General features: G+C 43.4%; 1 long non-coding RNA gene and 2 pseudogenes across 1 annotated transcript in view; 2 read left to right on the forward strand and 1 right to left on the reverse strand.

Annotated features, from left to right (window-relative positions):
* LOC141583753 (uncharacterized) overlaps positions 1-15,018 on the forward strand; it is a 121,961-nt gene extending 106,943 nt beyond the window's left edge. The window contains exons 5-6 of the long non-coding RNA XR_012516632.1: positions 12,984-13,112; positions 14,930-15,018. This is a non-coding gene — a long non-coding RNA (uncharacterized LOC141583753). The remainder of the gene's footprint in view (positions 1-12,983; positions 13,113-14,929) is intronic.
* LOC101046507 (olfactory receptor 13C7-like) lies at positions 9,487-11,156 on the forward strand (annotated as a pseudogene).
* A 4,684-nt stretch (positions 15,019-19,702) lies between the features above and the next one.
* On the reverse strand, positions 19,703-20,649 carry LOC101046823 (serine/arginine-rich splicing factor 3 pseudogene; annotated as a pseudogene).
* Positions 20,650-25,425: the final 4,776 nt, after the last annotated feature.

Below are 25,425 nucleotides of genomic sequence, written 5' to 3' on the forward strand. Positions count from 1 at the left end.
CCTTTGTTTACACAGCCCTTTCTGCCTGGGATGCTTCCTTACTTCCCTTTATCAGGCAAAGTGTCATTCAGCCATTCCAATGGTGTGCTGGTAAAGTTTAACAACTAACTTTGGAGGTCAAAAAAGCCCTGATCTGTAGCACTTGCTGGTTTCTGTGGTGTAAATACTCTCGCCACAGCCGATTTAAAGCTACCCACGAAGTGACTGAATGAGAACTGGGAAGGGATATGCACGTTGATGAGCCAGTGCCCTAGCACACCACAGGCCTTGAGATCACCGTCTCTGGGAAGTCTAACCCCTGCCTCCCTCTGGGCTTTCATGGCAGCCTGGAAATTCCCCTGCTTCTGTGCTGCCTTCCTTGTTTGGTAACTAGAGTTGACTCAGACAGTACGAGTTTAAACTGTGTGGGTCTACTGAGAAGCTGCTTTTTTCCAATAAGTATATTGGAAAAATTTTTGGAGATTTGCAACAACTTGAAAACACTCACAGACAAACCAGACAAACTGTATAGCCTGGAAATATCAAAAATAAATAAATAAATAAGAAAAAGTTAAGCATGTCATGAATGCATAAAATACATGTACATGCTTGTCTATTTTATCATTTACTGCCGTAAAGTATATACGAATCTATTATAAAAACTCAAAATTTATCGAAACTTACACAAACAAACACAGATCATGCATGGCACCATTCACAGTTGAGAGAAATATAACATAACCACACAAAGTTCACTGTAGTCTATACTATACTACTGTAATAATTTTATAGCCACCTCCCGTTGCTATCGCAGTGAGCTTAAGTATTTCAAATGTCTGCTTAAAATGCTGTGTGGCCAGGCGTGGTGGCTCATGCCTGTAATCCCAGCCCTTTGGGAGGCCAAGGCGGGCGGATCACAAGGTCAGGAGTTCAAGACCAGCCTGACCAACATGGTGAAACCCCATCTCTACTAAAAACACAGAAATTAGCTGGGCGTGGTGGCGCGTGCCTGTAGTCCCAGCTACTTAGGAGACTGAGGCAGGAGAATTGCCTGAACCTGGAAGGTGGAGGGTGCAGTGAGCCAAGATCGTACCACTGCACTCCAGCCTAGGTGATAGAGTGAGACTTCGTCTCAAAAAAAAAAAAATGCTGTGTGATGCTAATCATCTCCCTGTGAGCAGTTCTTCTCTCCAGTAAATTGAGTATCACAGTAAAAAGTGATCTCTTGTGGCTCCTGGATATTGCTTACCACGTATAGTGCAGTACTGTTAGAGGCATGTGAATCAGAGCAACTCCATCTTGAATAGGAGCTGGGTGAAATGAGGCTGAGACCTGCTGGGCTCCATTCCCAGAAGGTTAAGGTATTTAAGTCACAGGAGGATAAGATAGGAGGTCCGTACAAGATACAGGTCATAAAGACCTTGCTGATAAAACAGGTTGCAGTGAAGAAGCCAGACAAATCCCACCAAAACCAAGATGGTGGTGAGAGTGACCTCTGGGCATTCTGACTGTTAGCTTCCACCAGCACCATGACAGTTTACAAATGCCATAGCAATGTCAGGAAGTTACCCTATAAGGTCAAAAAAGGGGAGGCATGAATAATCCACCCCTTGTTTATCATATCACCAAGAAATAACCATAAAAACAGGCAACCGGCAGCCCTTGGGGCTGCTCTGTCTATAGAGTAGCCATTCTTTTATTTCTCTACTTTCCTAATAAACTCGCTTTCACTTTATGGACTTGCCCTGAATTCTTTCTTGTGCAAGATCCAAGAACTCTCTTGAGGTCTGAATCAGAACCCCATTCCTGTGACAGTACCATAATCCTTGAATAACACCATGGGACCCATACGAGGTGTCACTAGTGATGCTGGAAGTGCTCCCAAGAAGCAGAGAAATTTTATGACATTCCCAAAAAAACTTGAATTGCTTGATAAGTACATAAATTGAGATCTGCATCTGTGGCTGCCTGCCATTTCAAGATAAATCTTTTCAATGGCATAAGGACCATTGAAAAGAAAAAGAAAGAAAGAGAAAAAGAAAAGGATGCCTGAAGCTCTTGCTCCAGTTATGCCAAAAGGCATGAAAACCTGCACTTTTTGCAAAATATCTTTTTATTTCATACTGAAAATGCGGCTTTTATGTGGATGCAGGATTGCTATATGAAAGGCATATCTATAGAATCTAATTTGTTAAAAAATGAAATTATATCACAAGTTAAGGCAAATAGAAGGTGAAGGGTCTAAATCTGGAGAATTTAATGCCAGCAAAATATGATTTGCTGATTTTATTTATTTATTTAGAGAAAGAATCTCACTTTGTTGCCCAGGTTGAAGTGCAATTGTGTGATCATAGCTCACCACCACCTTGAATTCACAGGCTCAAAGTTTCCTCCTGCTGTAGCCTCCCTAGTAGCCGGGACTACGGTGTGCACCACTACCCCCAGATGATTTTTTAAAAAAATTTTATAGAGACAAGGTCTCACTAAACACCCAGGCTGGCATCAAACTCCCAGGCTCAAGCAGTCCTCCGAAATCAGCCTCCCAAAGTGCTGGGATTGCAGGTGTGAGCCACCGTGCCTGGCTGTTTGCTCATTTTAGAAAGATTTGGCTTAAAAAAAAAACAAAAAAACAAGTTAATAGGAAAAGCAGCTTCTGCAGACCAACAGGCAGCCAACAAGTTCCCAGACGTTAGGAAAATCAATGAGGATCGCACCACTGTGCAGCAGCCTGGGTAACAGAGCAAGACCCTGTCTCTAAAAGAAAGAAAAGAAAATCAGTGGAGTGGAATAAAGCTACATGTATTAGTAAGGAAGAAAAGTGAGCACGAGGATGTAAGTCAGGAAAGAATAAGCTGACTCTACTGTTTTGTATAAATGCAGTCAGGTTTATGATCAGGACTGCCCTTATCTGTAAAGCTCCTAACCCCCGGATCCTTGAAGGGAAAAGGTAAACACAACGAGAAAACCTGGACAATGAAAACCCTTTTTCTGGATTGGTTCTATTGCTGTTTTGTCTCTGAAGCCATGAAGTTCCTTGCCACTAAGGGTACCTTTTAAATTTCTTTTGATGTTGGGCGATGCCTCCGACGGGAACTCAGAATCCCATGAGTTCAACACTGAAGCAGTGAAGGGTCTACTCATCCCCCAGATACACATCTCTAATTGAGCCTCTCGATCTGGACTCCTAAGGACCTGTAAGTTTCATTACACACAGTGCTCTATGAAAAAGACTGTCAACACTGTGGAAGAGAACCTCAATAGAGAGAACATCGTAAAGGCAAAAAATGACACCATGGAAGATGTCATCATTGTTTTGGGAAAAGCTGTGAAGGCCATCAAGTCCAGAACAATTATTTTCTGCTGGAAACAACTGTGTCTGGATGTGCCTGACTTCACAGAGCCAATTAAGGATATTATGAAAGAGAGTGTGATGATGGCAGAAAAAAAAAGTTAGGGGTGAAAGGTTTTAATATATGGATCTTGGGAAAAATTCAAGACCTAATAGATACCACACTGGAGAAGTTAACAGACGATGACTTGCTGGGGATGAGTGCTTCTGAACCAGTGCCAGACAGTGAGGAAGAAGACAGAGAAGAAGCAGTTCCAAGAACTGCTTACCTTAAAGAAAAGGTACCCTTATTCTTTCTCTAAATAAATAAATAAAATCAATTAGAAAAAAAATCAGGCTCCAGGGTTCTGAGTATTCAAGACTGCTTTTGACTTCTATTGTGATATGGGCCCTTCTCTGATAAAACTAAAACTAAAGCAAATGGTAGAAGAATTGGTACCGATAGAAGCATTTTTAGAGAAAGGAAAAAGCTAAAAAGTCAGACAGAAATTATGATGTATTTCTTTTTTAGGGGGAGGTTAGGGGAAGGGCGGATTTTGCTCTTGTCTCCCAGGCTGGAGTGCAGTGGTGCAATCTCGGCTCACTGCAACCTCCTCCTCCTGGGTTCCAGCGACTCTTCTGCCTCACCCCTCCCAAGTAGCTCCCACGCATCACCATGCCTGGCTAATTTTCTGTATGTTTAGTAGAGACGGGGTTTCGTTGTGAAATGTGAAATGTGCCTGCCTGTCCTGCCTCCCCTTTTACCTCCTCCACCTCTTCCTCCTCTGCCACCCTCAGGCAGCAAGACCAGCCCCTTCTCCTTCTCCTCAGCCTCTGCTTCCCAGGCTCAACCCATCCTCGCACCTCAGCCTCTGGAGTAGCTGGGACACAGGCATGTACCACCACACCCGAATAATTTTTGTATTTTTTGTAGAGATGGGGTCTCAGTCTATTGTCCAGGCTGGTCTCCAACTCCTGGGCTCAAGCGATCCGCCTGCCTTGGCCTCCCAAAGTTCTGGATTACAGGCATGAGCCACTGCACACAGCAAGATTTTCTTAATTATTTTCTTTTCCCTAGCTTACTTTATTATGAGTACAGTATAATAATACATTTAACATACAAAACGTGTTTATTGACTGTTTATGTTATCGGTTAGGCTTTCAGTCTAACAATAGGCTATTAGTAGTTGTTTCAGGGAGTCAAAAGTTATACATGGATTTTCAACTGCATGGGGATCGGCGCCCTAACCTCTGCGCTGTTTTGAGGATCAACTGTATTTTTTTCTTGTGCCTCTCTCTTGCCACTAGAGGGTGCACTCGCAGAAAGCAGGGACCTTGCGTTACTGTGCACATTTCTGCCTTTTATGGAGCATACACTCCATAAGTGTTTGCTGAATAAAGGAATGTGCCCATTCTCTGGACTCATCCTTGTCCTGGGTCACATTCTGTCCATGACTCCTGTGAGGTCTGGGAGCACATGCACAGGTGACAGGAAGCGGAAAGGACATCTTCCTGACTTGGGTGCCCCATAAGGATTGAGGCAGAACACAGCTGGTAACTTCAAGGTGTTTAATCCAATGAGATGAACATTTAGAAGGAGAGTATAGGTCTCTCACCCAGATGCCCCAAACCGCTGCATAAGCACGGATTGGGGGTGATGGGGCTTGGCTGCAGCACAGGAGAAAGCACTTGGAGTTTGAATGAATCCCAGAATCGCTGACCCACAAGTTGTTGGACCCTGTTAATGGGATGATGATGTTCAGAAAGAAAGAAAGGAGACAAGGAAGGAAGGGAAAGAGGAAGGGAGAGAAGGAGGGGAGAAGAAGCAGGCAGCAGACTTCCTCCAGTGCTGCCATCATAATTGGATCTTGGGGATGTTATCCCAGAAGGATAAAAAGTTTCTAAACTGAGTTCAACTCACTTTCCAAACTTTAAATGACTTTAGGGACTACAGTGGTCCCAAAGAATAAACTGTAATTTAAATGATCTTCTAAGGGTGATGGCGAGTCCTTTGGAGATTGTGCCCCAAGTACATGACGCAGGAGGAGCGGAAAGGACCCTTCACCTCTCATACATCCTGAGCCCTCACCCTGGCGTTCAGACCCAGTGTTGCTGTTTCTGACATGTAGCCTCTTTCCAGCCCTTGGGAAACCGATCATTTTTGCTCATGATTTTTTTTTTTAAATAAAGGTAAGTTCACGTTTTGGTGAAAGAAATTTCACAATTTTCATTACCATGGCTATTTTTAAAAATTTCTTATTGATACATAATAGATACATATAGTTTCAAGGTACATGTGATAATTTAATCCGTTCGTATAATTTGTAAGGATCAAGTCAGTGTAGTTGGGATATCCATCACTTTAAACATTTGTCTTTATGCTCGAAATATTTGAATTATTCTCTTCTAGCTGTCTTGGAAGTTACACCAGCTTATTGTAAACTGTAGTCACCCTCCTGATCTATTGAACACTAGGTCTTATTCCTTTGAACAAACCATGTATTTTCACCCATTAATCAACAGCATGATTACCTTTCCATCATCAGACTTGACTGTAATGGAATGGGGGCTTGAGGAGGGGTGATGTGAAGCCATTTCATTGGTATCATATTTTTCTCACAAAATCAAACCGACCTCCTCAACCTGCAAGAGTGTCTAAGGTCATCTGGCCTCACCGTGTCATCAGGCTGAGGAAATGGGAGCTTGCCAGGGACCACACAGCTAGTAGTCTTCTTCTCACACTCAGTTGTTCTTTCTTTTTTTTTTTTTTTTCTTTTTTTGAGACAGAGTTTTACTCTTTGTTGCCCAGGCTGGAGTGCAGTGGCACGATCTTGGCTCACTGCAATCTCTGCCTCCTGGGTTCAAGCGATTATCCTGTCTCTGGTTGTCCTTTATTGATTAAAACTGTTGGGCTCTTTCTCACTTTATAGTTAGAGACAAAGTCTGACAATAATAAGCATGTTTCTGGATCTGATGATGATGACATAAAGGGAATATTTTCTTCATATGATCTGATGCAAGTTCTTGAGAGTTGGTTGGCCATCCTACAGTGAGAAACCCGGCTGGGGACTGATGTGCTGCCCAGCGTATACATGAGAGCCGTAATGTCTTGGGCACCTCAGCCATCCTCAAGCTTGGGGATCATTCTCAGTGTCAGCCTTTGTATTGAGTTCCTAGATAACACATTTGCCTCTGTGAAATTTTTTAAGACCTTAAGAAAAAAAGAGAGATTTATTATTATTTATTTTCATACTGAAGCCATGCTATTTCTAGATATTTGGGCAGTTGTGTGGAAGAGAGATTAACTGCTGTTAAGGTCTCCAGAAGACAAGGCCAGGTCGAAGTTGCAGGGAGGCAGATTTCAGCTCAATATCACTGGGTAACTACTGCAAAGTGAAGTGAGCCTTACGAGGAGATAAAGAACCTCACATCACTCAGATAGTCAAATCTAAGTTCTAGGATTATCGGGAATGTGGTAAGAAGCTTTCTGCGTTGGAAAGGGAACAAATGCTAAATAGACTCTAAGACCTGTTGTCCTTAGCATTCAATTAATTGTTATGGATGATGATGATGATGATGATGATGATGTTGACGATATTGAAATTATTTGTTTGCATGACTATTTCCCCTCTAGATTTTGAACTCTTTTTTCCCAGCACCTAGAATTATACCTGGCCCAAAGCAGATGCTCATAAATATCTATTTACCTGACCTGAATTATTATGGCACTGACTTAGTCACAGCTATAATGTGCTAACCACCAACACAGGAGTATCTCAGAGCTCATCAGGCAGGAAGCATCGCTGCAACAACAGGAGGGGGCTGGATTACTGAGAGCTCTTAGAGAGATGGATATTTGGGAGGTTCATAAGTATTTTAGATACAGTGCTAATAAAACTGTACTGCTCAGTTGCCTACAAGTTTTTTTACTGGTCCAGAACAAATTGTAGTTTGAGGAACACTTCAAAGTCTGAGGAGTGTTAAGGAAACAATGATTAATGCTTGTTAATAGTATCGATACTTGTTAAACCATGGCAAAGCAGACTTTATTCAGGACTATCTCAGCAGGTATAGGGACCGCTGCCATGGGATTTTGCAGTGAGGGAGAGAAGCTGGGCTCAGCTACAAATACAGCAGGAACAAGTGGGAATTTTTAGCCAAGGAGGGGTGGAGGTCAGTGGATAGGAAATTATTAAGAAGAAACATCGGGGGGTCAAGAGGATTCTGACTAAACGGACCTAACAAAATTCTTGCTGAAGAGGAGACAAGGTGACTGCATAATCAGACATTACCTGGGGATAGTGGAGAATGAGGAACCTCATCAAATATTGCGTATGATCAAATATTGAGGATGAGGGTTTTTGCTAAACTGACTTAGCAGGGCTCTTTGCTGAAACTGAATTTTTTTTTTTTTTTTTTTTTTTTTTTGAGACAGAGTTTCGCTCTTGTTGCCCAGGCTGGAGTGCAATGGCGCGATCTCGGCTCACCGCAACCTCCGCCTCCTGGGTTCAGGCAATTCTCCTGCCTCAGCCTCCTGAGTAGCTGGGATTACAGGCACGCACCACCATGCCCAGCTAATTTTTTTTGTATTTTTAGTAGAGACGGGGTTTCACCGTGTTGACCAGGATGGTCTCGATCTCTTGACCTCGTGATCTACCCGCCTCAGCCTCCCAAAGTGCTGAGATTACAGGCTTGAGCCACCGCGCCCGGCTTGAAACTGAATTTTGTAAGCAAATAACAGATGGGCCTAGGAGAAGGTTCAGGTGCCTGACTAAAGTTTGGAAAACTTGAAAATCTTTTTCAGGAGAGATTTAACCTTTCCATTAAAAAAAAAAAAAAAAAAAAAAAAAGCAGGACTTAGGGTTCTGTGAGCAGTCTCAGGAACAAGCTAATGCCTTTGCTACAGACAATGAAGAATGAAGAGAAAATGGGAGGCTCAGTTGGAACTCTCATTCAACTTGGCCATGGGGCACAGGGGCCTACTCGCTGCCACAGATGTACAAAAGAATCAACCAAATGTCGAGACCTTGGCACTGGAGGAGTCAAGGTGGCCAGGGCTTGTTCTCTAGGCAGGTGTCACTAGAGCTGTCCTCTTGGCTGCCACATGCCCCACGAGATGCTTTGTTTTCTGTTGTTGCTTTTTTCTGTTAGTTTTCATTTGTTTTCTTGTCTCCTTCTGTGCCTTTTTTTTTTTTTTTTTGGTGTGTGCCAGATGTTGTGTTTGCAAAATAATTTGTAGAATGGATTTAGAGATGGGTGATGTTACCTTCCTCTGAGTGGATCTATGTTTGCTTCTGTGAGACATTTGGGAGTACGAAAACTCTAGTATCACCTCAATTCAATTTCAGGGCTTGAGAAGAGGGGAAGCCGAACTACAGCACCTGTAAGTGCCTGTCTCCCTCTGGTTTACCCTTATTCCTATGGTGCTGCCCTTCTAGAGTCCATCCCAAAGGGAGAACGTTTAGTGAGGGCCTTTCTTTTTTCTTTTCTTTTTTTTCTTTTTTCTTTTTTTTTTTGAGATGGAGTTTTTTTCTCTTGTCACCCAGGCTGGAGTACAATGGTGCAATCTTGGCTCACTGCAACCTCCACCTCCTGGGTTCAAGCAGTTCTCCTGCCTCAGCCTCCCGAGTAGCTGGGATTATATTATTGCATTTTTAGTAGAAACAGGGTTTCCCCATGTCTGTCAGGCTGGTCTTGAACTCCTGACCTCAGGTGATCCACCTGCCTTGGCCTCCCAAAGTGCTTAGATTTCAGGCATGAGCCACTGCACCCAGCCAAGGGGCCTTGCAAGGTGAGTTTTTCACATCAAAACCTACTCCCCATCTCCACGAGGCTGTCAGTAATGCTTTCCAGCCTCTCCATGGCTCCCTCCAGAAGCTGCAAATGCTTGAGTTGAATCACAGCCACAAGTGCTGGACTTATATCTCTAGATCCCTGTTTTTCCCCAGAATCATAACCCTATATTCCTCATTGTATTATAACTTCTCCAATGCTTTACACAGATGTTTTATATATTTTTTCCAGTTTGTCTAATTGTCATCTGCAAGACAGTTAGTCCAAATTAGCCTGTTTGTTCTTACCGGAAGCAGAAGTTAAATTTCGATCTCTACTACATTGTTCCTAGAACCCCACAGAGATTAAGAAATCATCAGCGCGATTCCCCAGTTGCTCGGCAGGGCAACAAGGATTCGTGCCTGGCCTTCCAGGTGCTTTTGGAGTAAGAGAATGCTGAGGTTGAACTCTCAGTTACTCCAGGTGACAGAGCAGATGCACCATGAACAAGTCCAATGAGACCTCCCCTGTGATGGGGTTCATCCTCCTGGGCCTCTCTGCCCATCCAAAGCTGGAGAAGACATTCTTCGTGCTCATCCTGCTGATGTACCTGGTGATCCTGCTGGGCAATGGGGTCCTCATCCTGGTGACTATCCTTGACTCCTGCCTGCACACGCCCATGTACTTCTTCCTGGGGAACCTCTCCTTCCTGGACATCTGCTACACGACCTCCTCAGTCCCCCTCATCCTTGACAGCTTCCTGACCCCCAGAAAAACCATCTCCTTCTCAGCCTGTGCAGTGCAGATGTTCCTCTCCTTTGCCATGGGAGCCACAGAGTGTGTGCTCCTGAGCATGATGGCGTTTGATCGCTACGTGGCCATCTGCAACCCGCTTAGGTACCCTGTGGTCATGAGCAAGGCTGCCTACGTGCCCATGGCTGCCAGCTCCTGGGCAGCTGGTATCACCAACTCTGTGGTACAGACATCCCTAGCAATGCGACTGCCCTTCTGTGGGGACAGTGTCATCAACCATTTCACCTGTGAGATCCTGGCAGTTCTAAAATTGGCCTGTGCTGACATCTCCATCAATGTGATCAGCATGGTTGTGGCCAACATGATCTTCCTTGCACTCCCAGTCCTGTTTATTTTTTTGTCTCCTATGTCTTCATCCTTGCCACCATCCTGAGGATCCCCTCAGCAGAGGGGAGAAAAAACGCCTTCTCCACCTGCTCTGCCCACCTCACAGTCGTGGTCGTCTTCTATGGGACCATCCTCTTCATGTATGGGAAGCCCAGGTCTAAGGACCCGCTGGGGGCAGACAAGCAGGACCTTGCAGACAAACTCATCTCCCTCTTCTATGGGGTGGTGACCCCCATGCTCAACCCCATCATCTACAGCCTGAGGAACAAGGGCGTGAAGGCTGCTGTGAGGAACCTGGTGGCTCAAAAACACCTAACAGAGTGACTGTCACAGATTCTCAGACTGCTCAAATGCATACCCTCCAAATGCCTCATTGTTCTCTTGGGGAAATGGTAACCAGGGAGGACCTTAGACTGTCAGTGGAAAGAGAGCCCTAAAATTTCTGAGGCTCCTGGTCAATTTGTTGGCTTCACACAGAACCATACTGTATCATATCATCGCTATATTACACTGACTAAATCTTATGTTTTTTGATGCCAGAATTTGATGAATATCCATAAGAGTTATAGAGGTGGTCAAAAGAGACAAACAAAAAATCTAGTGGTACTGGGATCTCGTAGGAAATAGGATATGGTTTGGCTCTGTGTCCCTGCCCAAATCTCCTGTCGAATTGAAATCCCCAGTGTTGGAGGAGAGGCTTGGTAAGAGGTGATTGGATCATGGGGGCAGATTTCCCCCTTGCTGTTCTCATGATAGTCAGTTCCCATGAGATCTGGTTGTTTAAAAGTGTGTAGCACCTCCCACTTCACCCTCTTCCTCCTACTCCAGCGTCAGCTGACAGAGGATAAACACTACCAAGTTTCTCAAAAATGTCCCTCACTAGTGCATTTTCTTATTAGCTTAGTGAAGAGAGTGTCCTCTAGCCTTCCTAGGGGACATATCCATCTGCAGGTCTAATTTAACAAGCCCATTTAGCATCCTAAATTCTTTGAGTCTTTTGGCTCCTTTGTCTACACTCTGCCAAGGCAGTTCGATGTTTCCAGGAGCCATCCCAACCGTCTTGAAGGATCTCTTGGCTGCCAGACACCCTCTCTAAAGTAGTAGCCAGCAGAGCAACATATTCCTCTGTGGGGGCTGTGATGACCTGATGAATTTTAAAGAAGTCCCTTTCAAGGAGCAATTTGAAAAAATTGCGATTCCTGGCATACACCCACTCTCATCTCCTTAGAAATAGCATAGATTCAATATGAATTTAGACCCAAAAAAGAGAGAAGCCTTATTTCACATGATGAGACATTTCTGTGACTCTGATACTGAATAACATGAACTCTAGTTCCAGACATATTCAGAAGGAAGTATTACCAATGTTGTTTGTACAAAAGTGAGTGGGCACCTTTTATGCATAATGATAGGTCTGAAATGCTGGGGCGTGTCTGAAGACAGAAGGAAATAAAGGCAGCCAATGATTATATAAGTGGAGCAACTGACCATTTGAGCAATTGAATATAATTGGAAGCAATTGGCATGGGTCAGGATAGGAACTAGTGGGGAGGGGGTGGGGGTGTCAGTAGAAAAATGGAGTTCTTGGCTGGGCAAGGTGGCTCACACCTTTAATCCCAGCACTTTGGGAGGGTGAGGCAAGAGGATCTCTTCAGGCCAGGAGTTTGAGACCAGCATGGACAACAGAGGGAGACTCTCAACTCCATCTCTACAAAAACATTTTTTAAAGTTAGCCAGGTATAGTCGTGCACACCGATAGTCCCAGCTACTCGGGACTAAGGCAGGAGGAGTGCTTGAGCCCAGAAGTTCAAGGCTGTGGTGAGCTGATTGTGCCACTGCATTCCAGACTGGGCAAGAGAGCCAGACCCCAGAAAGAAAAGTGGAGGTTTCATGGCTCTCCTCCCCAAGATACTTACTTCTGGAAAGATAATGGTTAGGATTACCCAAGTGTACATAAATTCTAAACAAATGTATCCTATTTACGTAGAGCTCTTCTTAGCACAGGGTGCTGGAAGAAAGCTGGCTTACAATTTTTGAACTTTACAATGGTGCAAAAGTGATACACAGTCAGTAGAAACTGTACTTTGAGTACCCATACGACCATTTTTTTTCACCTTCAGTATAGTAGTCAATAAATTACATGAGATATTCAATACTTTCACATAAAACAGACTTGGTGCTAGATGATTTTGCCCACTGTAGACTGCTCTAAGGGTTTGAAGTACATTTAAGGTAGGCCAGGTTAAGCTATGATGTTCAGCAAGTTAAGGGTATTAAATGCATTTTAAACTTAAAACATTTTCCATTTATGATGGGTTTATCACGACACTGCCCCATTGTAAGTCAAGGGGCTTTTGTATTCCAGCTGAGCCTGGAGGAGCATGATCAAGGGAGTAGTAGGACCTGTATGCTTTGCATAGGAATTGGCCTGGTTCGTTCCTAAGGCCCCTTTCAGGCTTGGGCCTACCACTGTCTATGAGCATAACAAAAGCCAGAATTGAAGAATGGCCAATATGGTGGTGTGTTTTAGGAAACTGATTAACCAGAGGACGTCCATCCCATGACTGTTTCCGTGACTATTTTGCATGATCACTGAAAGAAAAACATTGGCAAACATTCCAAACATGAATACTTCCCAATCAAATTAATTAGGCTTAAGAAATCCCAAGAAAGAAGTATTTCTCATCTTTATTCTTACAACAAGAGAATGAAGGTTTGAACCATGATTAAATTTGTGGAATAAACCAAATGGCTTCCTTCCTAGGACAGAAGAGAAGCTGCTCAAGAGCAATCAACACATCTAGCCCTGGGTCAGAGAGGAATCTGACTTTGAAGACATGTGGCCCAGAAAGAGTCCTTACAGATCCTGACCTGTGTATGGAAGACGTCAAGGGTAGATGGACATTCATTCAGTCTTTTAGCCTGGCCTTTACACTTAAAAGCAGGAGAATAACAGAGTAGCTATAGGGCTGGGCCTCAGATCCAACTTAAAGGTTTACCAGTGGATTAAGAATATCTGCCTCCATTCCTTAGACACATGTTTTGGATTTTATTATACTTTCTCTTCATCTGAGAACAAGGTGATAGGTCTTTCCTTCTGAGGATGTTGTGAGAATGACAATAGATAAGGTGCCTACTACCTAATTTTTATTTTTTTATTTTTTTGAGACAAGGTCTTGCTCTCTCACCCATTCTGGAGTACAGTGGCGTGATAATGGCTCACTGCATCCTCAACCTCCTGAGCTCAAGCAATCCTCCCTCCTCAGCCTTCTGAGTTGCTGTGGAACTGGCAAAAGGATCTGGTTGCTTGCTGCTTGTCGAAATAAGTCAAAATCATAACACGTTATGATAAGAATGAGTAGTATTCTTTTATTATCCATGCCAACAAGGGGAAGTGTAGATGGCAAGTCCACTCTTCAATTTGTTGGGGGAATGCAGGGCTTTTTAAAGAAAGCATTTTAGGGGCCAGGAGCAGTAGCTCATGCCTATAATCCAGCACTTTGGGAGGCGAAGACAGGTAGATCATGAGGTCAGGAGTTCAAGACCAGCCTGGCCAAGATGGTGAATCTCCATCTCTACTACAATACAAAAATTCGCCAGGCATGGTGGTGTGCACCTGTAATCCCAGCTACTTGGGAGGTTGAGGCAGGGAATTGCTTGAACCTGTAATCCCAGCTACTCGGGAGGCTGAGGCAGGGAATTGGTCGGGAGGTGGAGGTTGCAGTGAGCCAAGATTCTTCCACTACACTCCAGCCTGGGTGACAGAGCGATACTCTATCTCAAAAAAAAAAAGAAAAAGCCGGGCGCAGTGGCTCAAGCCTGTAATCCCAGCACTTTGGGAGGCCGAGGCGGGTGGATCACAAGGTCGAGAGATCGAGACCAACCTGGTCAACATGGTGAAACCCCGTCTCTACTAAAAATACAAAAAATTAGCTGGGCATGGTGGCGTGTGCCTGTAATCCCAGCTACTCAGGAGGCTGAGGCAGGAGAATTGCCTGAACCCAGGAGGCGGAGGTTGCAGTGAGCCGAAATCGCGCCATTGCACTCCAGCCTGGGTGACAAGAGCAAAACTCCGTCTCAGAAAAAAAAAAAACAAAAACGGAAAAAGAAAGGATTTTGGAATGTGAAAGAGGCAAGGGGGGCTGGGAGGTGCCAGGTGCTGTGACTTACTCCAATGGCTCATCTTGAATTACTGTTCCATCTGGTGAAGGGGCAGGTGCCATTGTGGATCCTACCAGGTTATAAATTAAATTAATCACAGTCAATCTTGTGGTCACTCTTCAGCTGAGAGTGGGTTCCAGCCCTGAGGTAACCTTTTGTTGGAGAGAGAATTCTGAAGGTGTCTGGTTCCTATCAGGATCTAATCCCGGAAGCTTCAAAGGAAACATATGACCAGATATGTGAGCGTAGTGTGTGCATAACAAGCATCTAGGTAAATAAATGTGCATAAGGCATGGGAGGACAGAATGGGAAAAGAAAGGGAGTGGAGCTTCACAGCCCGTTCCGAGGCTGTATTTCAAGATGAAAGGTAACACATGCAGTTGGTCTCAAAGTTATATCTTGTGACTGGGGGCGGGAGGAGGAGGAAAGGGGAAAGGAAAAAGTTTTAAAATGCAGTTTGAAGCTTAGCTGCTAAGCTGCTTGATCGTAGCTGGGACTATAGGTGCATGCCACCAAACCCAGCTAATTAAAAAAATTTTTTTTTTGTAGAGATAGGGTCTCGCTCTGTCGCCCAAGCTGGTTTTGAACTCCTGAGCTCAAGCAATCCGCCTGCCTCAGCCTCCCGAAGTGCCAGGATTATAGAGGTGAGTCACCGTGTCTGGCCTCCTGGTGCAAAATTTGTACTCAATAGATAATAGCTCCTATCACTGCTTCAACAGCTGCTGTTGTTGCTGTTATAGCCCTTGCACTGATTTCTTTTTTTTAAAATTGTTATTATTATTTTTAATAGAGATAGGATTTCTCCATGTTGGTCAGGCTGGTCTCAAACTCCCAACCTCAGGTGATCTGCCTGCCTCAGCCTCCCAAAATGCTGGGATTACAGGCGTGAGCCACCGTGCCCAGCCTCCTTGCATTGATTTCTTAGCATGTCTGTCTTCTTCTAAATATGGAGCTCTTTAAAGTAGAAACTTTGATTTTCTTCTCTGAGTCCCCAGCACTGAGAATCATGCCTGGCACAGCGGGTGTGCTCAGTAGCCATCTGTCAACTTGAGCCAAATGGCCACAGCACAGACACTGTGTGCTCGCTCAAGGGCAGGAGATTCTCAGCGCTCCTTGCAGGAAGTGCTCACGTAGCAACCTGGGAAGGGGTCAGATCACAAAGCAGAGCTCGGAGGAGATGGATTTTTAGAGAGTTTGTATGGTTTTTAGGCACAGGGTAAAGCCAACTGCAAAACCCCTAGATTGTCAACAAGCTTCTGATGACCCAGGACAAATCACATGTGAGCACCTCGAAGCCCAAAGAGAGATTTTTAATTCCCTGAAAAAAACAAGGGAAATCTCAGGACCAGCCTCAGAAGCAAGTCAGTGTCTTTCGTGAGAGCTGATGGGGAATGGGGAGGAAGGAGGTTCAGAGAGAACTGACATTCAACTTGGCCAGAACGTGCAGGAAGCCCCTTGCTATGCAGTCCCAGAGGCTTGCTGGTGAAGCGAAATTTACTTAAAGGTCAATAAAAGTTCAAGATCTTGGTACTAGAGTTACAGGGTATCTGGGACTGATTCCTGGCTGGTGTCACCAGAGCAGAGGAGTTCTTGGCCCTTCTGCCCTAAGAGAAGGGAAGAGACTAAACGTGATCAGTCGCCTGCTCTTCTATGTGGACAAAAATCATCAACCACTTGACCTGTGAGGTCCTGGCTGTCCTGAAGTTGCCCTGTGCTGATATCTCTATCAATGTGATCAGGCAAAAGGCCTTCTCCACCTGCTCTGCCCACCTCACAGGCATGATCGTCTTCAATGGGACCATCCTCTTCACAGATGGAAAGCCCAAGTCTATGGATCCACTGGGGGAAGACAAGCATGAGTTTGCAGACAAACTCATCTCCATCTCCTACAGAGTGGTGACGTCCATGCTGAACACCGTCATCTACCTACAGCCTGAGGAGCAAGCGCAGGAAGGCTGCTGTGAGAAACCTGGTATTTCAGAAACCCCCAACTGAGTGAGTGACTGTCAGAATCCTAGGTGGCCAGAACATATGCTCTCTAAGCACCTCACTGTGCTCATGGGGAAATGATAACTCCCCATGCGTTATCATTTAGTGGCTGGAACCCACTCTCAGCTGAAGAGTGACCACGAGAGGAAGGAAAGTTCTTTCCCAAGGTCTAGGCCATGAACCATGGGACTAGAATGAACAAGTAAACCAAGTGTCCCCTGTTGTGTAACGGGTCATGGAAGCGTCCATCAAAGAACCTAGAAGGAAAGTGCCTCCACATTTCTACTTTTAATTTCCCGTTGCCCCATTTCCTCACCTATCTATTTTTAATTTTTTGGCCTTGAATATATTTTTGGGTTACCACAAATCCTTTATGAAAGTCAGCATAATTGGAACCAAAGAAACAAAGCAATGAAGAAGCAAACAAAAAACCCAAATGAACTAATGATAAGACATGGCAGTGGGTGGGGCAGTGGGCCGTCATCGGTGCCCCTCTGTGGCCCTCAGCTGTCTCTCTTTCCTGCTGGAAGCTAGTTTTAGGCTGCATGGCTTTGAGGTCCTTTCAAAGCTGACCTTCCAAGGCAGGGCTTCTGGCCACAGGACCCTGAGTATTGTGGTGTATGATGCCGTTCTTGCACTACTTTAAAGAAATACCTGAAACTGGATAATTTATAAAGAAAAGAGGTTTAATTGGCTCGTGGTTCTGCAGGCTATCCAAGCACAGCTCCAGCATCTGCTTGGCTTCTGGGAAGGCCTCAGAGAGCTTTTACTCATGGCAGAAGGTGAAGTGGGAGTAGGCATTTCACATGGACAAAGCAGGAGCGAGACAAAGAAAGAGAGAGAGAGCAGGCAGGAGGTGCCACGCTTTACAACAACCAAATCTCGGGAGAACACACTATCACAAAGACAGCAGCAAGCCATGAGGGATCGGCCCTATAATCCAGACTCCTCGCACCAGGCCCTCGCTCCAGCACTGGGGATTACAATTCAACATGAGATTTGGGTGAGGACAAATATCCAAACTATATCACGTGGAAAGACCATTGGCCATCCAAATTGAATTATTATAACAGCAGCTTCTAGCACTCCCAGAGAAAACAAGATAGCTGTTCAAAGAGCAACCAAGGGGAGGGGGTGGAGAGGCAACCGCTCAGGTCGGTATAGACCATAGAGGGCTCTCAGCCCAGGCCACACAGCCTGACACCTGCCTTCCAGTTCCGGCCCTAACACTATTTCCCACTGCTGAGCCCTTGGCTAAGTCTCTTTGCCTCTTTGGGCCTTGATTTCTTTGTCTGTAAAATGAGAGGATATAGCCCATCCCTCTCAATACAACTGGGGAATGCGCAGAGAAGAGGAGCTCATGGCTCACATCCCACCCTCCGCCACTCTTTGATTAGGGGTCTCCTCCTCCATTCTGGGGTCGCTCCTCCATTCATTCCCTCCACAGTTCATGAGCAATTGTTCCAACTTCCAGTGCCACTTAGAGACTTGGGTGGCTGATTGCAGCTCTAGCTACCTGTGCCTGCTGCAAACCTGCCACCTGGTGGACATTTCTGAAGCTGACCATTGAAATTTCTACCAGCTCCTGAGATGGGTGCTTCTCAAACTTTAATGTGCTCATGAGTCATCTGAAAATGTGGATAAGGATTCAGTGAGTCTGAGGTAGGGTCTGAGATTCTACATCTCTAACAGATTTCCAGGTAATGCCTATGCTGCTGAACTCTGCAGGTCACACTTCGAGGAGCAAAGGCCCTAGAAGATTTGGGACCAGGGCAGAGGGGCTGAAGGAAGAGGCCAGGTAGGGACGTTTTCTCCCACAAGCCTCCTATCGTAGGCGAAGCCGTTGGGCATCAGCAACACTGCAAGGTGTTCGCCAGCCTGGCAAATTCCCTCCTGGCAAAAGCCTAAAATATCAATGCTTTTAAGTCTCTGAGTTGCAGATCTCACTTTGTTTTTGGCCTTTGATATCCCTTAGTTTCTGGAAAGTTCAATAGGTCAAGGCTATTGAATGGAAAGATTTAGAACAAGTGGAAACATCAGCCATATCTTCAGGGGTTCTTTTTATCAGCAGAGTCAAGGCAGGCCCCAGCCAGTTGGGCGTTGATGTTTCTGGAGCAACTGGATATTCATATAGGGAAAAAAAAGAGCCTTGACCTTTACTTCACACCATTCACAAAACTTTATTTTTATACATATATACATAGGGGCCTTGCTATATTGCCCAGTCTGGTCTCAAACTCCTGGCCTCAAGCAATCCCCTCTCCTGGGCCTTCCACAGTATTGGAATTATAGGTGTGAACCACTGCACCCAGCCAAGACTAGTGTTAAAGTATAAAGGAAAGCAGAGGGATTGGCCAGGGATTTGAGGAAAGAAATACAATAAAAGTTACCTTATTCCTAAAGTAGAAGCTCTCAAATTGGAACAAACAAAAGAACTTCTTTAATATGACAAGGTATGGTGGCTCACACCTATAATCCCAGCACTTTGGGAGGCCGAGGAGGGCAGATCACTTAAGGTCAGGAGTTCAAGACCAGCCTGGTCAACAAAATAAAACCCCATCTCTACTAAAAAAAAAAAAAAAAAAAAAAAAAAAAAAAAAAAAAAAAAATTAGCTGAGACTGGTTGTATATGCCTGCAATCCTAGCTACTCAGGAGGCTGAGGCAGAAGAATTGCTTAAACCCAAGAGGTGGAGGTTGTAGTGAGCAGAGACCATGCCGCCACTGCACTCCAGCCTGGGTGACAGAGCAAGACTCTGTCTCAAAAACAAACAAAAAATTTCTTTTTTTTTTTAAACTATTATACAATTATGATAATATTTTATTAATTCAAAAGCACTTTACAAGAAAATATGAATATGGCTTCCAATAGGAATGTTATACCTGGACTTGGTACCAAGCTCACAGATTTGAGTTTGCAAGGAAAAACAGGCTTTCAAGTTAAACAACAATTTGTAACCAAAACTTTAATCCCAAAGATTCTCACAAAACATATTACAAATGACAGCATAAAAAAAATATTGCACAGTAACTCAAAGTTCGGCTCTACAGTGTACCCTTGAACTGGCGGGTCATTTTTGAAATCTCGAATTTGCCCATAATGTCATGAACAGCCATGTATTCATATACAGCAATCAAATAAGGAACTTATGACCTAAAGCAAAGATAAACTTTCTTGAAACTTAAGATTCTATACCAACCAGGCAACCTCTGCCCAGGATAAACATGAGTTGGCTTTTTCAAAAACCTCTGATATAATAGTGCAGCGTTTTTTTACCCGATGGCTTGTGTTTCACAGCAACTTTTAAAGACTGCTTATTCAACTATAGCTGCATCCTATATCCCGAAAAAGTAAATCTTAGTTCAATTTTTGCCAGTTGTTTCTGTATTTAAAAAAAAAAAAATTCACACTTCTGCTGGGCAGGTTTAGAGGTTTATCAGTCTATGCATAACTAAAATTCAGAGCAAATTCAATTTTGCTTAAGGGAACATTGTAAAGTAACAATTCTTGGTATTACATGCCTCATATGATCCATTTCAAACCATAGAGAATTACACCTTTGTGTCACTGTTTGAAAAGACAAACAAATTTGAACAGCTAAAGCATCTTAAAAATGTACCAAGCTTATGAAGTCTCAAACAAAACTTGAATTTTCCGTACATACTCCTGTCAAATGAAGTAATTTCCTGTACACCACTTCTCTTGCAAACTGCCCTTCTATTTCCTTTCATTTGACCTAGATCGGCTACGAGACCTAGAGAAGGATCAGGACGGCTTGTGATTTCTCTCCCGAGACAGCGATCTCTCTCTTCTCCTATCTCTAGAAAGGGACCTGCTCCGGCTAGAGAAGCTTCTCCTTCTTGGAAATCTGCGATGAGGTGGAGGACTCCTCCTACTTCTCGAGGACGACGACCCCAAAAGAGAGGTGGGCCACGATTTCTACTTCTTTTTTCACCATTCGACAGTTCCACTTCTACACGGCACCCACATAGTGTTCTTCCACCTAGCTTTCGGACAGCATCAGCTGCATCTCGGGGATCTTCAAATTCAGCAAAAGCAAAGCCGGGAGGGTTTCTAGCAACCCACACACTTCAGAGTGGTCCATAGTAGCCAAAAGCCCGTTCCAATTCGGTCCTGTTGCCATTGTTTCCAAGAGTGCCTACATAAACCTTACAGTCCAATGGACAGGAATCACGATGCATTTTGAGATCTAGGGTAAAAAATGCAGAGGCTCAAATCCACAGGCTCCAATGCCTCTTCCCGCTTTCCTCCGGCCCAACACACACCGATGCTCAAGCTCACCCGGCTTCCATGAAACGGCCCAAAAAACTTCTTTAATATACGTATTGTTGGGCTCTGTCCTCAAAGATTCAAATTCCGCTATGTCTGCAGTAGGACTGATAAGAAATCTGGCCTTAAAACACAATTATTTAGTGTTTTAAATTATCCAAAAGACTCTATTGAACTCTGTAAATTACTAGTGAAGAATAATGGAACAATACAAGGATCTTTTGAAGATCACAATGTCAGAGTCTTCCTACCAGATTTGAATTTACATGCAAGGTAACAATTATTGAACTATAAACCATTGGATTTTTGTTTTGCAAAATCAGTCATATTCATGATACTGGCAAATGAATTAAAAGTGTAAGAATTTAATACATATACATCAAACCAATATTAATAGCTTAAAGAAGAAATCACATTTTAATAAACAATGGAACAGCAACAACATTCAATTGAATAAAGATTGCCTTTGATCCATATATCACACCATATGCTGCCATAAACTTCAGCTGGATTAGCTAAACATCAAATGCTATTATGATTACAAAAAGCTAAAAAAGAACACAATGACATATTTGTGCCAGCTGTGGAAGAGAGTGTGATTCATTATTCTGGGAGAGAAAGAGGATATCAGAATTAAAATAGATATGTTCAAACATATGTTAGAAAAAGCTCTGGAATAATATAACCTTACTAAACAAGAATCTAACTTTTCCCCAGTGGAGGTTTGTCACATTCCACAAGTAGTTAATTTGAGTTTATTTAAAAATATAAGTAATCTAAATAACTTTTAATATGCAAGACAATGGCCCTACCCAGATTTGTTCTATTTTTCAGTTTTTGACGTGCTAGAGGCTACTACCACATTAACATGCATGCTGTTGAATTGACTCACTTTTGATTAGACCTTGGAATAAATCTTTTCCTGCCATCTCTGTGCAATCTTCTTTAAATGTCCTTGATTAGAAAAAAAGTATAGCTCTGCACTTATTTTTTGTCTTTTTTCTGTTTATTACTAGAATAGATTCAGATGTGGAATGATCTTTCTTTAATCTAAGCCTATGCACATAACTCACGTAAAATTATACAAAGAAGTACAAATGTGTGCTGTTCTCAATTAAGTGTTGGGCAAGGCTATGAATCATCTGCTTGATGCGTGTTCTTTTCATGGTGCCATAGCCAACTGCACAATAATAAGTGAACATGTAACTAGTCATACAAAAATAACGTTGCATTATAAATAGTATCAGGATTAACCACAAATTTTGGTTGCTACTATCTTATAAATAGCATCAAGATTAAACATAAGTTTTGGTTTGCTATGCCTTTGATTCTTTTAAATGCGTGATAAGGAATTTGAGCAGTTATCATATCTTATTAGTAAATCAATTTTTTCAGATTTTTACACACTCGGGTTCACACAGAGAGGAAAGTACAGGGACTTTCCACATATCCTCTGTCCTCACATATGCACAACCTCCCCCACTGTCAACATTCTGCACCAGAGTGGTACATTTGTTTCAACTGGTTAACCTACGTGAACACATCATCAACCAAAGTCGGTCATTTACATTGGGGTTTACTCTTGGTGTTGTACATTCTACAGGTTTTGACAAATGTATAATGACATATATCATGCATTTTAGTATTGTGCAGATTAGTCTCATCGCCCTAAAAATCCTCTGTGCTCTGACTTTCGTCCTTCCCTTCCCCCAATCCCTGGCAACTACTATTCATTTTACCACCTTCGTTGTTTTGCCTTTTCCAGCAAAAGTCATAAAGTATGTAGCCTTTTCAGATTGGCTTCTTTCACGTTGTAATATCCATTTAAAGTTCCTTCGTGTCTTTTCAGGACTTAATAGCTCATTTCTTTTTGGCACTGAATTACATTCCACAGTCTGGATCCACCAAAGTTGTTGTTGTGGTTGTTGTTTCCATGCACCTACTAAAGGACATCTTGGTTGCTTCCCAGTTTTGGCTATTAGGACTAAAGCTGCTATAAACATCCATGTTCAAGTTTTTACATGGAAATAAGTTTTCATGAACCAATATTTAAACAGAAATTTCTCAGTGCCTCATTTTCAGGATACAATTTTAATTTAAACAAAGAGTTGTGTGGGATTGCAAGGTAAATTATTTTAAAAAAACTGTGACCCTTTGCAAAGTACTCATCTCTATGAATCAGGATTTTCTCTATAGCAGGCAACCAAAAAGAAAACGCATAAATAAATTGGAAGTTGAAACTTGTGTGACTGCAATAGTCATCTATAATTCCAGAATTCAGATTTTTATATTTATCTAAATCTTATCATCTTTGAATTCTCATTGTCTTTGAGTAAGTAATTGCTATAAATTTGAACTTATAAAATAAGCGTAGCGATACAACACAACTTTTTTTTTTTTTTTTTGAGAGACAAGGTTTCACCATATTGGCCAGGCTGATCTCGAACTCCTGACCTTGTGATCCACCTGCCTAAGCCTCCCAAAGTGTTGGGATTACAGGTGTGAGCCACCACACCCAGCCAACACAACATTTTTCTGGTTTATATACCAGAACTCTCAGATTTTGTTGGAAAAAAAAGGATTCCATTGTTAAAAAAAATAATAGTTTTAAGTTCGAAATTACTAAAAGAAACAGCCAAGGAGAGTAAAGAATGGGGGGGCAATTTTATTATTTTTTAAAATTTTTATTTATTTATTTATTTTTGTATTTTAGGTTTTGGGGTACATGTGAAGAACATGCAAGATTGTTGCATAGGTACACACATGGCAGTGTGGTTTGCTGCCTTCCTTCCCCTCACCTGTATCTGTCATTTCTCCCCATGCTATCTCTTCCCACCTCCCCATCCCCGTCCCTCCCCCATTTCCCCCCAACGGACCCCAGTGTAGTGCTCCCCTCCCTGTGTCCATGTGTTTTCATTGTTCAACACCCACCTATGAGTGAGAACATGCAGTGTTTGATTTTCTGTTCTTGTGTCAGTTTGCTGAGAATGATGGTTTCCGGGTTCATCCATGTCCCTACAAAGGACACGAACTCGTCGTTTTTGATGGCTGCGTAATATTCCATGGTGTATATGTACCACATTTTCCCTATCCAGTCTATCATCGATGGGCATTTGGGTTGGTTCCAGGTCTTTGCTATTGTAAACAGTGCTGCAATGAACATTCGTGTGCATGTGTCCTTATAGTAGAATGATTTATAATCCTTTGGATATATACCCAGTAATGGGATTGCTGGGTCAAATGGGATTTCTAGGTCATTGAGGAACACCACACTGTCTTCCACAATGGTTGAATTAATTTACACTCCCACCAACAGTGTAAAAGTGTTCCTATTTCTCCACATCCTCTCCAGCATCTGTTGTCTCCAGATTTTTTAATGATCGCCATTTTAACTGGTGTGAGATGGTATCTCAATGTGGTTTTGATTTGCATTTCTCTATGGGGGGGCAATTTTATATTCACAAGCTCATATCTTTAGAGGGCTGATTGGAAGCTGGCAGGTCTCAATGCTGAATTTCATAACATGCGGGTGTTTGATGCTCTTAGGGCTTTTCTTCCTCCTCTTAGGTCTTACTGTAGGGATCAATGTGATGTTAGCTATGCCAATTCTGCTCCAAGGCACAAGGACCCTTTGTTCTCCATGGCCTTACTCCTAGTTATTAAATTAATAGTGAACATGACACACTTGCAATTGGAGAATGTCTCTGGCTGGTAGTGGCTTTCAAGCAACCACTTCTAGAAGGGGTGATCAAATCTTCACTGGATGGTTAGTTAACTCTGCACATCCCCTTCCTGAAGAGTGACTAAAACGAAATCTCAGTAAGTTCACTGGGATCTCAGTTTAGTCAAGGCCTCTCATAAACCCCTCCCCAGTTTTGAGAGGTATAAAGAGCCAAAGCCAGCAACTGGGACTGGAGAAGAAGGAAGGACATCTGGTCCTCAGTCATCATCATTCATCCCTGTTGACACTTGCATTTTCATCTGGTATCCCTTTGTACAGACCATTCAAATAATAGATACAGACTTCTCATCCCAATCTTGAGGTCTCTTCAGGCTCTCAGCTGTCTCCTACCTTGTGTCTCTTGAGGGGCATAGAAAACATCTGGCTGCTCTTCTGTGTGGAGCAGGCGTCCCCAAACTTTTTACACAGGGGGCCAGTTCACTGTCCCTCAGACCGTTGGAGGGCCACCACATACTGTGCTCCTCTCACTGACCACCAATGAAAGAGGTGCCCCTTCCTGAAGTGCGGCGCAGGGTGGATAAATGGCCTCAGGGGGCTGCATGCGGCCAGCGGGCCATAGTTTGGGGACGCCTGGTGTGGAGCATGAAACAGGACACATTTGCAGCCATTTCTACTCAATACCCACTTCATGTTAAGGGCAGAGGAATTTTGTGAGGTCTGCCATTTCCCAAGCTCCACACGAGAAGGAGAATCAGATCCCCTCTTATCTCATAGTCTCCAGGTTTTCTGGGGGTTCTGTGTCCCACCCCTCTGCATTAGAAGAAAGAGACCAGAGACCCCTTCTTCTTCTCCAGTGGCTCTCCTCCTCCCACACCAGAGTGAAATCAAATTGCTGGGGCCTGGGGATGTGGGAGGGACTAAGTCTGACTAATTACAGTATTCTTCTATGTCTGTTCTTCATACAAATAATTATTTTATGCTCTCAGCCTTTCAGGCCAGGTTCTGATATTTCAAAGGCTTTTTCTCTTTAAAGCCATTGTCTCTGCCTGAAATTTTAAGTGTATGGTTTTTAAAACCAAAAGCTA

This window comes from Saimiri boliviensis, chromosome 2, assembly GCF_048565385.1.
Source record: "Saimiri boliviensis isolate mSaiBol1 chromosome 2, mSaiBol1.pri, whole genome shotgun sequence".
NCBI classification, from domain to species: Eukaryota; Metazoa; Chordata; class Mammalia; order Primates; family Cebidae; genus Saimiri; species Saimiri boliviensis.